Consider the following 13,499-nt stretch of genomic DNA (forward strand, 5'->3'; position numbering starts at 1 on the left):
TCTCATGGGACCACCTCCTTCCAGATCAAGTTGTCACTGGTTTCTTTTGAACCAGGAGAATATACATTGGCTGTCGGTGGACCAAGTTGGGATCAGACTTACCAAGTGGGGGGAGGGGAGTCGCTCCTTATGTATCCCGTAAATTAACATACAGCAGATCGATCGTCCTGTTGTTGCTCGTCGGACAGTCCACAACTTGATTAAAAGCAGCCAAAGTAGAGTCCAATGTTGCATGGTTGAAGACCCCAGAGATAATCATGAGTGCATCAGGGTGCTGCGTCTGCAGCCTAGCTGTGACAGAAAGTATTTTCTCACATGCAGTGGCTGCGTCCGCGTTCGGGGGGGATGTAAACACAAACAATGATCACGTGACTAAACTCCCTGGGCATATAATGTATGTATTCAATACCATGTTTTTCTTTTGGTCTTGTTTTCTTGAATGCATTTTTACATGTGGGCACATGCTGCTGTTGTCCAATAATGTCTTGGAACCACCGGGGTAAAAAATGGACATGGGATTGTGAATAATTCAACAACTACAGTCATGAAAGTGTCACGAAACAACGGTTTAAACACAAGGTTTCAACTTTTACACGAATTACACTTTCACACAAACAGCACACCTACACACAGTGACAATGGCCAATTTTGGCATCCACGTGTTATATCAGACTTGTAGCAACTGCACCTGTTAACCGTAAACACACAAGCACGCACACGTGCTACGTGAGATAGGAAGCAGTCACTTCTCCATCAGGCTGGTTGATGAATCTATTCAGCTTTTACACATGGCCAAACACAGACACACTAACATTGTCTGGAGAAGGACCAGACAACTGGTGGCTGTGATAAACAAATAAATGAAAATCACTTGCTGTCTAATCTGTTTGGTGTTGCCATCGAAGCAACATATTCTCTCAACCACTCTTGTTCCCAAAACAGCCAGCAAGCAAATTATTGCTCCAGCAAAATTGCTCTTAGAAAGGCAACATATAACTCAAATGTTTTATTTAATATTCTTCAGATGTTCAATTTTGCCTTTGCTAAATTCATATAGGCAGGGAAGGTATTAATTAGTATAATGGTATTAGTGATTGTAGATTAATTAGGTAAACCAAGGACCTATTTTTCTTATACAACTTTTGAACTAATAAAAAACAATGACATTTGGTGAAAGTGGACTTTCTTTAATTTTCACCCATAATGAAAGCAGAGGTAAGTTTTTAGTGAACGTTGTGGATCCAAATGCGAGGAAGCAGAGAGGTGATGCAGGTTTGTCCTCATAAAGGAAATTTACCGGTTATAAAAAACAAAATGGCAAACAAGGTGCTAGGATATACAAAAATATGAAATAAGCAAAGTCCAAAACAACATGGGTCAAGGTTTACAAACACTTTAAAAACTTGGCAACTAAGTTCTTTGGACGGGACACAAACAGCAATGAGACATGGCATGGACGATGAACCGACAAAGGACTGAAAGAAAGCTGGAAACTAAACACGTACGCACACACGTACGCACACACATGCATCCCCACAGACAACTGGTCAAGATGCACGCGGTTGAGGGACCTGATTGGATGACACAAGGTACCGATGGCAAGCACATGTGGACATGGTAAAACTTGACGAGACAGACAATAACAAAAGGACCACAAGGAATACACGACAACTAAAATCTAACCAAGAAAATTACCGAGGTCACCCCCTTTAAATTCTATAGATGTGATGATCTTTGATTACTTCGTCTCCAAGGTCTCATATGTCATATTGTTCAGGAAGGCTACAGCTCCCAGGTTGAATGTCTGTGGATTCCAAGCAGGCTGTGTGACTTAATGTACATTTCCATTCATATTAGTTCAAGTGTGTCACCGAGGGAACTTAGAAGGAAACCGCTGGTTCTGAAATTTTGAAACGCTGACTCAGTGTGCCCGCAGGCTCTCCGGCTGTAAGGGGTTAAGTGTCTTTTAAGGTTAAAACTGTGTATACAATTCAAAATTGGCGGTATGTTTCTGACATTTAGGCTAACAGCAGCATTTTGATCCATCTGTGATTTACTTTTTCATTAAAAAAAATATATATTTGCTTTGAGATGATTTATAGAGAAAATGAACTAAGGTTCAAGCTCTTCTTGGTTGGTTGGTTATTAACTTTAAGTCTTTTGACATGTTCTTAATGTCATGGTCTGTAGACCGGCTGTAAGAAGATCCCAAATAGCCAAGTGGCATGTATAATATACTCAATGTTGACAACAAGAGTAAAAATGGTTTAAGGGGTTTGTGCTTAGGGGGCACTGATGGGTTCCACCTTAGAACATTTGGAAGAGAACCTCAAGCGTTTAAAATTGTCAGTTTAAGAAAAACAAACCCATTACATTATGGAGTTACAAAAAATAATCCATCCATCCATTATCCCTACCATTCTGATAATTGGTGAATCCAGCATCCACATAAAAGCAACGTTTTGATTGATTTAACTTGCCCTTAGTATACTGCATAACCTTTATTTAAAACTTGGGACAGCACATTCAAAAAATTATTTGGGAGAGTGTATCACTAGACAATTGTCATAGTATGCCGAAATGACCCAGACGCAAGGAAATGTAGAATTGAAAGGAGTTTTGGCAAAGGTGACTGGCTCCAAATCAGCTCTTAGCTCATCCAGATGCTCCAAATTTGCTTTGCCGAATAGACAATATGTTGCTATAATTTTTATCTGAGATTTCAAAAATGGTTACACAAGGGGAAAGACGCAATCCTGAGTGTGTGGTTAGTACATCAGCTTCCACATCTGTGTGTGCGAGCAATTAAGCTTGACCGAAATGACTGGTACGCTTTACGCTTCTCCCACAAAATGGTAGCAAAGCGGGAGTCCGTCAGTAACAGTTGGTACTGACCCGGTGGGTGACGATTCCGATGACAGACAAATCCCACTTCGGCCAGTGCTTAGTCCGTCATTTTTTCAAAGTTTCCTGTCATTCGTCAGCAAATCGTCATCTGTCAGTGACGGACTGACCTCTGTTGGTTGAATTGAGTGAGTGAGTGAGTGAGTGAGTGAGTGAGTGAGTGAGTGAGTGAGTGAGTGAGTGAAAAAAATCTGTGCGTGCTGTCAAGTTGCCGCTGGAGTGACGTCATGCAGCCGACAAATTCAGTCCGTCTGCGACACGGCCCCCGCCACCCCCGCTCTGCGATTGGCTGGAGGGGTAAACAACTGTCTATCCACAGAAACGTCCTGTTGTTGGCAAAACAAACACAAAATGGCAAAATACAGGGTGTTCCAATAGTTTTGGGCACATTTTGACATTGAACATCTCAGAAACTATTAAGGATATAAAAACGCATATGGTAAATTCAGAAAGCTTGTAATCTCAATTTTTACATGGAATGTTCAAAGATGTTCAATGTGAGCATCATTGGTCACATTTCTGCGAAATGCACGTTGAACAACAGTCCATGATTCAGTTTTTGCAAATCCAAGCACACAAAACGCCTTTTCTGGTTGAATGAACGCCATTAAAAGGTCTGAAAAAAAATAAAAAAGTCAATAGCCTTACAAAAAAACTTTAAAATGCTGTAGCTTAATTAGCTTTAAAATGGTGCAACTTTATCTTACTACCATTCATAGTTAAGGAGATATGGGGACTTCAAACGTGCCCAAGACTTTTGGAACACCCTGTACAGGCTCGGGGGGTGGGGGTTTAGGGAAAAATCACCACCACACATTAACAGAAGCCCAGAGGTGTAGTTTGAGAAGGAGTTCATGGGTGTAAATCCTGTATTTATATAGTGCATTTTCCTGCGTGGAAACGGAACCGTGTCTTTAATTCATCACACACCACAGAACAATCGTCTGGAAAATCTTTTAGCGACATCTGATAATCTGATCTTTGTCAACTTTGATCGGAAGGGGAGATTCATGCTTAAATTATCCGATTCCGGTATGTGTGTACCCAACTAAAGCAGGTATGAAATAAGTTACAGTGTGAGAGTCACACAGAACAGAAACCAACAAATAGGTTAGGCTGACCCAAATAAGAATTACTAGTGTGAATTAAGGAGGCTGAGGAAACGGGAGCAAGAACAGAAAGAAAGAAGATGGGAAGAAAGGAGGGGGGAGGTGACCAATGTGAGATTACTTTGGGAGAAGTTCCTGCAATTTTAAGGGGATTTCCCCTCAGAGCCACCCAGCTGATTGCAACGAGGCTTTAACTTTAAAAGGGCGATTAAGGTAAAGGCAAAGGGGAATGATTTGGAACCAAAGTATGTTGACAGTGTAGGAAATTCTGTTCAGGTTGGCATCATTCATCTCATCGTAGTCATAGGAAGGATGGAGGTGAATGTGAAGTAGTTTTGAAAAATGATGGTGTGAATGTGAGGATATTTAAAATATTGATGAGGATAGCTTATCCAGTTAGCAAAGAAGAAATCCGTCTGAGGTCGATCCTAAAGTAAATATTTTTGTGACCCTCAGCACCACTTATGTTGAGATTTAAAATTCATTCTAACTTGAAGAAACACAAGAATCTAACTGTGTATTTCTACTAAAGTTGAGACTAGAATGGCACCAGGCTCACTGCACATTTCAAGTGTGTGCTCCAGGTACGACTTCTCAAGGGTCAGAGCAGAAATCCAGTTTGCTTGGAACATAATTTGTTCATAATTTTGTATTTATTTTTTTTCACTCATACACACACATTCACCCACAAGCTTACATCATGTAAACCACATGGGTCTCCCAGGTGTAGGAGCGAACCCACGCCAACCGGCACCAAAGGCAAGTGACGGTTCCACTCCACTACCTGGAGCCCATAATTTGTTCATCTTGCTGGGTGGTCACAGACCCTCCACACCCTTTAGGCTGTGACACATTCACAAACATTTAAAAGGTCACTTCTTTAAAGGTAATTGCCCAACTCCTCTCCTGGACATCTTATGATATGTATATATGCCCTGTACCACAAATCAGGAACTTGGAGAAATCTCCCTCTATTGCAAACACGCACACACACAGTTGGCTAATTGTCAATGTTCTGTTTCCAATTGTTTTTGAAGTGTGAAATTGAGCCCAGCTGCTCAGTGAAGCAGTGGGAATGAGGAGATGGGCTGCACGTGAGTCTGATTCCCAACCTGATTCATGATTCTACTGTAGCAACTGTATCAGTCCACTGAGTTTTCACTGCATTGGCATTCATGTAAATCAAACGTTAATTTAAAAAAAAAAAACACATTAGCTGTTTTTTTTTTTTCTGTTTGTGATCAGACTGGTGAAACGTGATAGGTGAGGCATAAATGCTAGATGATCTCACTCAAGCATACTTCAATGTAAAATACACCCCAGTCATACATTCGTTCTTAATTGCTCCTCTACTTTGGACTAAAGCGAGATCACAAAGACAAAGGAGAAGTGTTTCCACTGGAAAATGTGGTTATGAGCTGGGAATGAATCCGAAGCGAATACGTTTCAGCGTCGCTTCCGCTTGCACTAATCACCAACATTGTGCAGGGTCGCGTCTGTGTAAGCCATGTTGTGGCATGTTGTCCACTTATGTCTGTATGTAATTTTAGAAGGAGCCAAGATGGTTACGTCCCACACGTATTCTCACCCCACACATTCAAATGAGCCTTCCTGTTTTGCCCGGGAGGTGACAAGAGGGCATCAAGTTTCAGATATGTTATCTGTAAAACAAGAATAAGAAACAATCTCAAATGTCCTTCAAAGTCCTTATCTCACCCCCTTGGACACACTTCAGGAATATTATAAACATTTATTGACTCTAAAACAAAACATATTCATTCCACTGCAATAAAGAAGCATGACATAATTTTCAGGTACCTCAGCTGCCCCTGGCTTGACTGGGCGTCTTCTCCACAGCCTTCCAACATGGTGGCCTATTGTAAACAATTGTGTTTTAACAGATGACACGGGAAGCCATTCTAGTCTTATCTCAATGACCACTGCTGACTGAGATACGGCTGACATACTTCATGGTCTTTCTTCCCAGCACCAACAAGCAAGTCCAGACTAGCAGGCTTTTGTAAATGAAAGCGTACTCTTCAAGTTGGATAATACTGCCGGTGCAGTGAAAAGACAATCACATTTTATGATAAGAGAATGGCAACAAGGGAACAGGTGGATGTGAACATTTGTTTAATGGCGAGTCGGACACTGAACGCATCTGGTTGGCAGGTGGATTATGACATTCGCCTCGGGGATGCGAGCAGACTTTGTTACATAGAGATTGCATCTGGTTTCTAAGTAAAGGAAATGAAACACTATGATTGAAACAAACGTATGTAGGTGAGGTGAATATGAGTGTGAAAGGTTGTTTGTCTCAATATCTGCCCGTGATTGTCTGGCGACTAACCTGGCAATAGCCTGGTACCTCTCCACAGTAATTCCGTCGGGAAAAGGCGGGACATTCTGTACAATAGTTCGAGCTGATTGGACGATGCGACATTATACACGTTTGTTTTAACCAGTCACGGCCACAAATGAAAATGTGTTTGTGTCCGTCCATTGTTCTTGTCCAAGAGGGGGAAAAGCACGGACAGCTTACCAGCTAGAAATGCACGAAGCGCCTCTCGCTGTTCAACATTCAACAACGAAACGGTGACTAATTGTGCGAGAACAGAATTAATTGCAGCGTCCATTCGTCCATGTTAGGTTTGTTTGTTAGCCTCTGCTGGCTTCCTGGTTTCGTCACAGTTGCATATCCCGCCCCCAAACACGTCGCTGTGTGATTGGTCCGAACTACCAGTGGTTCGGGAACGGCAGTTACCTGCAAGAGCGGTACAAGATGTATTCTCAGGAGTTTGTGAACTCACAAATACCACGAGAGTTCATCTTGGGAGAACAAGGTCATCTGGCGACCATTCCAGGGTGTATTCAGCCTTCTAGCCGAAGTCAAGTACAGGCTTGGCCCAGCGTCCATTAGGGATGTTACAATATCGTGATATTAAAACTGCCACAATATCATCGTCGTCATGTTCACAATATTTAAAAGGAACGCATCTTAAAAAAAAATAAAAAAAAGTCAGGTTGATTTCCATTTGTGCAGTTCTAGCACCCTCTAGTCGCTATTTTATTAGTGCAATTTAATTTTCATTAGGGATGGCCTTCTATGTTTAAAATCTATGCTAATTGTAAGATGAAGGGGAATCTAATTTGCTTGTGAAGCGATCAATGTGTGCTTGCATTAGCAAGTAAGTGCCTCAATTTTGGTATTAGAGATTGTAGGTGGTTTATATTCATTGCTGTTATGTACAAAAGCACAATATTGTGTTTTTTTTAGTATGAGCTCTTTTTTTTACAATATTGTGATCTTTTTTAAATATCGCCAACGCCCCCCACAATATCGTGATAATTATCATATCGTGGCCTTCATATCGTGATAATATCGTATTGTGATGTTTGGATATCGTTACATCCTTAGCGTCCATTGACCCTGATTGGATGGGCTCGGGTGAGTGGGACATAAACAGTTTATCTTTCTTAAAATCAAAAGATGTAATGCAGGTGTCTGAAACTTGTGGCCCACAGAATGGTGTTTTGTGGCCCCCTACTTGACATCAAAGTTTAATGTTAGTGCAGCTGCCACCATTTTTGTCAGGTCATGTTTTGTTTTTTGTTTTTTTGTTTTGTTTTTTTACTATATTCTCCATTATTGATGAAAGGTTGAACATCATTTCATGGGTTCCCCTACTGCCATAATTAATGTGACACTGCGTGTTTGAAATTATAGCCACACTTTTTCCTCTCACCTTTTATCTGTTGCTGTGAATATGGGAGGGAAGCGACTAATTTGTGACTGAGGCAAGTAAAGGGAAAAGCAAGACCAGAAATTCTTGTGTGTCATCACCAAATTGAAACACAACCCAGTTGAACGCCACCTGTTGCACTTGTTCACGTTATGAAGAACCGCTAATTTTCGTGTACTTTATTTTGATTACTTGATCCCTCTTTTGCGAAATACTTGATGTGGCTCAGACACACGTACCCATTCTCCGGTGGCCCCCACAAGAGTTGAGAATGACAAACCTGATGTAAATTATATTACGCTTAGTCAATGTTAACATTGTCTCACACACAAAAAATAAAAATAAATCTCTTTCTAGAGACCCAAACTACATGAGTTGGTTCGACTTGACACAAATGACTTCTGGGGAGTTGGAGAAAAATAAAAAAATATCAAACAATTAGTTTTGAAAGATGAAATCACAATATTAACAGACCCACATCACAGTAGTTTTAAAATGATGTATGTCTTGAGTCACATTAAGTTGTAGCCTTATTCAATTAGCCATTAAATACATTGTTTTGACAAGAGACCCCCACATAATGGTCTTGTCTGTAATCTAATAAACAATGACTGCCGTTAAACCATTACTTTTCAGGGGTGGGGAAACCAAGCATATTTGTTGAGCTATTAACGCTGCAAAATTAATTCACCAAATTTGGACATGTACGGTTTCCAGCCATCAATGACAATCTGTGACTCAGTGAAATCTGTATTGTGATTATTTGGCTGGTGAGATTTAAACACTTTTGGCTCATTAGCAACAGTAGTACACCTTTTAGATTCATTTAATTTTCAGTTCAATTTTCCCTTTTTCTTAAAATGGATAAAACTTGAAACTACCCACGGCTGAGTGTAACCTCCCACACTCACACACACATCACTTGATGGAAAACACACACGTCAGCAGTCGTCATCAATGCCGGGCGACTGCAACATTGCATTAGTCAGTGTGACACACCCACGTAGTAGATATGAAGAGACTGCGGGACCCTTTTATCACAGTGTGTCTCTCTTTGTGTCCGTGGGGGGATTAGAGGCTTGCCCAAACAGTTGAGCAATCTATTTGGGTAGTTGGAGAGGGAGGAGGGGGTGTGCGTGATGTTTGGTCATATGTGTGCACAGTAATAGTGTGTCATTTAAGTACCGTATTTTTCGGACTACTGTATAAGTCACACTTTTTCATAGTTTGGCTTGTCCTGCAACTTGTACTTACTTAGGTGTGACTTGTATACTGTAGGTTATATTAAAATTGGAGGTCGGGCTGGCAACCAAAATCCACCCTAATCATTGGGATGGCCAGGCGTAATGATTTAGGCAGGACAGTCCTAATTTTCAGTGATGTGTCCTGCGTAACCCTTAGCAGGACGCTGGTTTGTCCCCATTTTTAAAGAAAATGAGCCGGGTTTGAGTTTTGGTGACTCAACATTAGCCCCACCCCACGTTTGTCACAACTGGTCTGTGATTGGCCAAGAGTGGCTTCAGTTAATCATTGATTCAATAAATGTAAACAAAGTTCCACATGTGGCTGTCTGACTTTCGTAATTTCCTTGCCATCTTCTTTGACGGCAGCGCAAGCAAAAATAACAAAAATGCCTGACATCTTTTAATATTAAATGGACAAAACAGCACAATTTTCTGGCCTGAGACTCATATCAGGGTTTCTACACGCTTTGCGTGTGTGATGTGGACGTGGTCAGGGCAAAGCAGCCATAGAAAATCGGACGGAGAAGCAGAAAAGCAAGAGGCGAGCAGCAGGTGCGTCATTTTTTTATTTTTTTTCCTTATTTGCTTTTCAAAATAAGCTGTTTTGTGGCACGTTTCACTGTTACTGAAGCATGCCACTGCTTAGTGGTTTAAAAAGATGGTACTGTAAACCACATAAATTGTCAAAAAGAAGTTTGACTTTTTATTGACATTTTTACCATTTAAACAAACACGATCTATATATAAACCATGCAAAACTTTATTGTTAATGAAAATACAACACAAGTCTGATGTATTAATTTTTTAAAATATGTCCTCCTTTTTGACCGTATTGAAATGGCCACCCTACTAATCATGTTCACTTTCTTTTGGTGGTTGGAAAAATACTTTTAGTGCATGGTAATGCACCTGCGCTAATGCACCAAAACTATTTGCCGACCGCCAAAAGAAGGTGTAAGAAATAGTCATGGCAACTAATGTGCGACCAATCGCTTTAGCAAGCGCGTTTCTTACGCCAAAACAAGAATTTACAGAACCAAAAAGTGCAATAACTGGCCAGGATTATTACCTTTTGGCCACAGTACAACACTTTATTCTACCTAAGGTAAGCCAGTTCAAACTAAAAAGAACAACGTTTCGGTAGCTCGTAGCGGAGGTTTTATCTAAATGGGACTCCTTTGACGCCATCAACCCTAACATCACCCCGAGAGTGTATGCGTTCGGAGAGGCAGAGCGTGTCCCACTCACATTAATTTCCGAACACAGCTGTTGTAAATCAATCAGCAACTCGTATTTGGACTGTGTGTGTGTGTGTACTGCCTGACGCGATGGGCTCGTGCACACCTTTTGGGGGCGTTCTGAATAATCACATGGCATCAGATCTCTGAGTTTTCAAACGGATAGAGTGAAGCAGTGCGCCTTTGGGGCGTAATTTCCGAGGGCACCCACGATTAGGGAACTGGGATTTTGGTGTAAGTCCAAGCTCCGCTGCTTTTGGTCTCGGTTTTTGTAAAATAAATGTCCCCCAAGCAATCCAACTTGCTTTTTTTTCTTCGGTATGATTCTTTGTTTTTAACTCATTCACTGCCTTTGACAAGTATACTTGTCAATTGTATTTTTTAGAGCGGTGCTAAATGGGGGCGAATCTGAGCATGCTCCACTGTAAATATCAAACTTGGAAACAACTTTACTGATGCCCAACCACCGGTAGATGACATCATTGCCCCATTTTATAGGAAATAAACACAGTTTCAGAGTCCATGGGAGAAATGGCTGTATTTTGGCAAACCTACATTTTTCTGCTGTCAATTATAAAAGAACGGGACGGGACAAAAAGTAGGGAGTCTATTCTGTTATTTGGTAGATTCGGTTTATATATAATTATTGAATGTAATATCACGTGAGTATTGGAAATGTAAACATTTTCTATAATGACTGGCAGTGTTATTAACTGATGTGACATTCTGGAGCAACTAATAGACTGAAAAATACGTTAGTTGTCAAGATATATCTGTATATGTCAGTCCATCGTTTCCTACTCTCAAGAGTTTGATTTATTTCAACACTTTACTGAAGCAGAAGTCAACTGAATTATCGTCATTCGTTGTTCAAAGAGTTATTGCGTGCTACTGGGATCCTTCAAAATTGTAATTCGGGTGGAAATATAATTCATCTGTTCCAGAGCCAGAACAAAGTTTTTATTGCTGTGTAGTTAAAATAAGTGCAGCGCAAAATCGAAGAAAATTCAAACAAGCATCATGATGAAGAAATACAAAACCTATGGCACTAATTTCGTACAAATACTTTCCTCGTCCGGTCGGAATGAAAATGGTAACTATTACATTTGGGGGCTGGGAGTAAATGTTATATACTCTAAATTTGAAAGTAATTAGTTACACTACTCGTTAGTGGGAAAAAGTAATAGTATCCCTATTACTTAGTTGCTAGTTTGGTTACTTACCCAACACTGAACAGTTAAAACAAGGTAGTAGGTTGTTAATAATCAAAATGTACAAACATGTTAACCGTTCATTATAAGGCTTACTAAGTCTATAACGAGTGTATATTATTTGCCTGTTTTCATGTTCTTATTACCCCCTGTTGAAACTGGTCCTTTTCAATAAGTGTTGCGTAAAGCAAAAGCAAAACAGATGGACAAAATTAACCGTTTGATGCTGAAGTGAAGTACTGTGAAGTTCACTGCTGAGATCTCATGTGTGATGATGATTTGAACCCCAAAGCTTTGTTCAATGACAAATGTGCATTTTCCCCTGAAAATGTTGGAAGAAAAACACATTTCATGATGCCTGAAGCGGTCCACATTAGAGATCAAACTATGGCTAGAAGGATTCATCATTCATTCTTACAAGAATATCTCAGTCCAGGACTCGCCAATTTTATACAACAAAGGATTACTGTACGTTTAATACACAGAAAATGCAGAATATTATCCATCCATTTGTGTACTTGAACCAAAACAATAGAGGACAATATTATTGTGGTCTTGTGAAGTAAATAATACAATGCTCTCACTGGTTACAGGTGTAGCTGAACATTATCACAGAATCTTAGCTGCAGGCAAATGTAACTGGCTTGGACTTTCGCATCGTTTCCAAATCACTGCATCAATGCTACTCGCAACTTTTAATAGAAGACACATACAGCACATGCACAATAAGAACATACCCTGGACAATGCCATTATCCTGGTCATGTGATCGTGATGATGTAAACAACCGCCTTCGCTCAATTGAATGGGAGTTTGCTGACGTAACGGGCAAGAAAAATGCCGTCCTCTATTGCTAAATACTGGCCAATTCTGATCTGAGTAATCTTCAGCACGTCAGGTTTCTAAAGGGTGCTGAGCACACAACATGTAGCTGGCCAAGCAGAGTAAGTCAGCCGGATGTTGACTTTGAGGTTAGGGACCGTCCATAACTTACTATTTCCAGAGTGACCAATGTCAGTGGTGATTTGACTGGTAAGTTGAGCTGAACTTCCAGACGGTCCCTAACTTCTACTCGCTAGCGGCCGGCTCAATATGCCCTCCTTATCGAGTCACAGTTTCATCTTCACTTTCGGCTGGATACAAATCTTTGACGAGTCCCCCGTGGCTGTACTGCTTTTGAAGAAGTTCTTATTTGCTATAGGGTATAATTCTCCCTTTGATGTCGGCTGTTGGACACAATAATTTCTTGTGAGTCTCTTTGTAGTCATGTTATTCTATGTGTGTTTACAGTATGTCATGATGATCATGTGATTGTCCAAAAATGGTGGTATTGTATTTAATGGAAAAATAGCCATAAAAAAGTCCTATAAAAGCATAACCACGCAACATAAATTGACCATTTTTTTTAGAGAAGAGTTGAAATTTACCATTTCACAGAACAGCTGGTTAGTTTCTAATAAATCTTGTCTTCCTTTAAGATTTACAATATAGTAAAAATTCAACATAACAGTGCATTACAGATTGATTGATTGCAAAGAAAATAGCAAGCATCACATGCAGACCACAGGTTGAGCAGGCGTGGAGTAATGTTCAGTGTTAAGCTGTCAAAGAGGAAAGTGTCAGTCTAGTTTGAGGCTAACCACAGGAGGCTATCGTAATAATAGCCTCTCTGTAATTCACATTATCCTTTTCAGAACAGTTTACTGCGATACAGTGAAAGGTGACAATTGTGGAATGACACACCTTTTTCAGAAATAAATAAAAATTATATATATATATATATATATATATATATAGCAAGTGTAATCTGATTGACTGTCCAGTCACAGGAATCACGTCTTGTTTTAAAGGGGAATAACTCTATTAACTCATTAAAGAAAACTGGATTTCAGGGGCAAAATATTAGTTATTCTATTTTAGAATAATATACTTTTTTGTTTATTTTTTGTATTAACATGTTGTAGACATCTTTCCTGTTTTCAAACTACATAATAGTTTTACTGTTAAAGGAAGGCTCCTTTAATTTTACATGTATGGCTTGATCGGCAGTA

The sequence above is a fragment of the Festucalex cinctus genome, chromosome 7 (assembly GCF_051991245.1).
Source record: "Festucalex cinctus isolate MCC-2025b chromosome 7, RoL_Fcin_1.0, whole genome shotgun sequence".
Classification (NCBI taxonomy): Eukaryota; Metazoa; Chordata; class Actinopteri; order Syngnathiformes; family Syngnathidae; genus Festucalex; species Festucalex cinctus.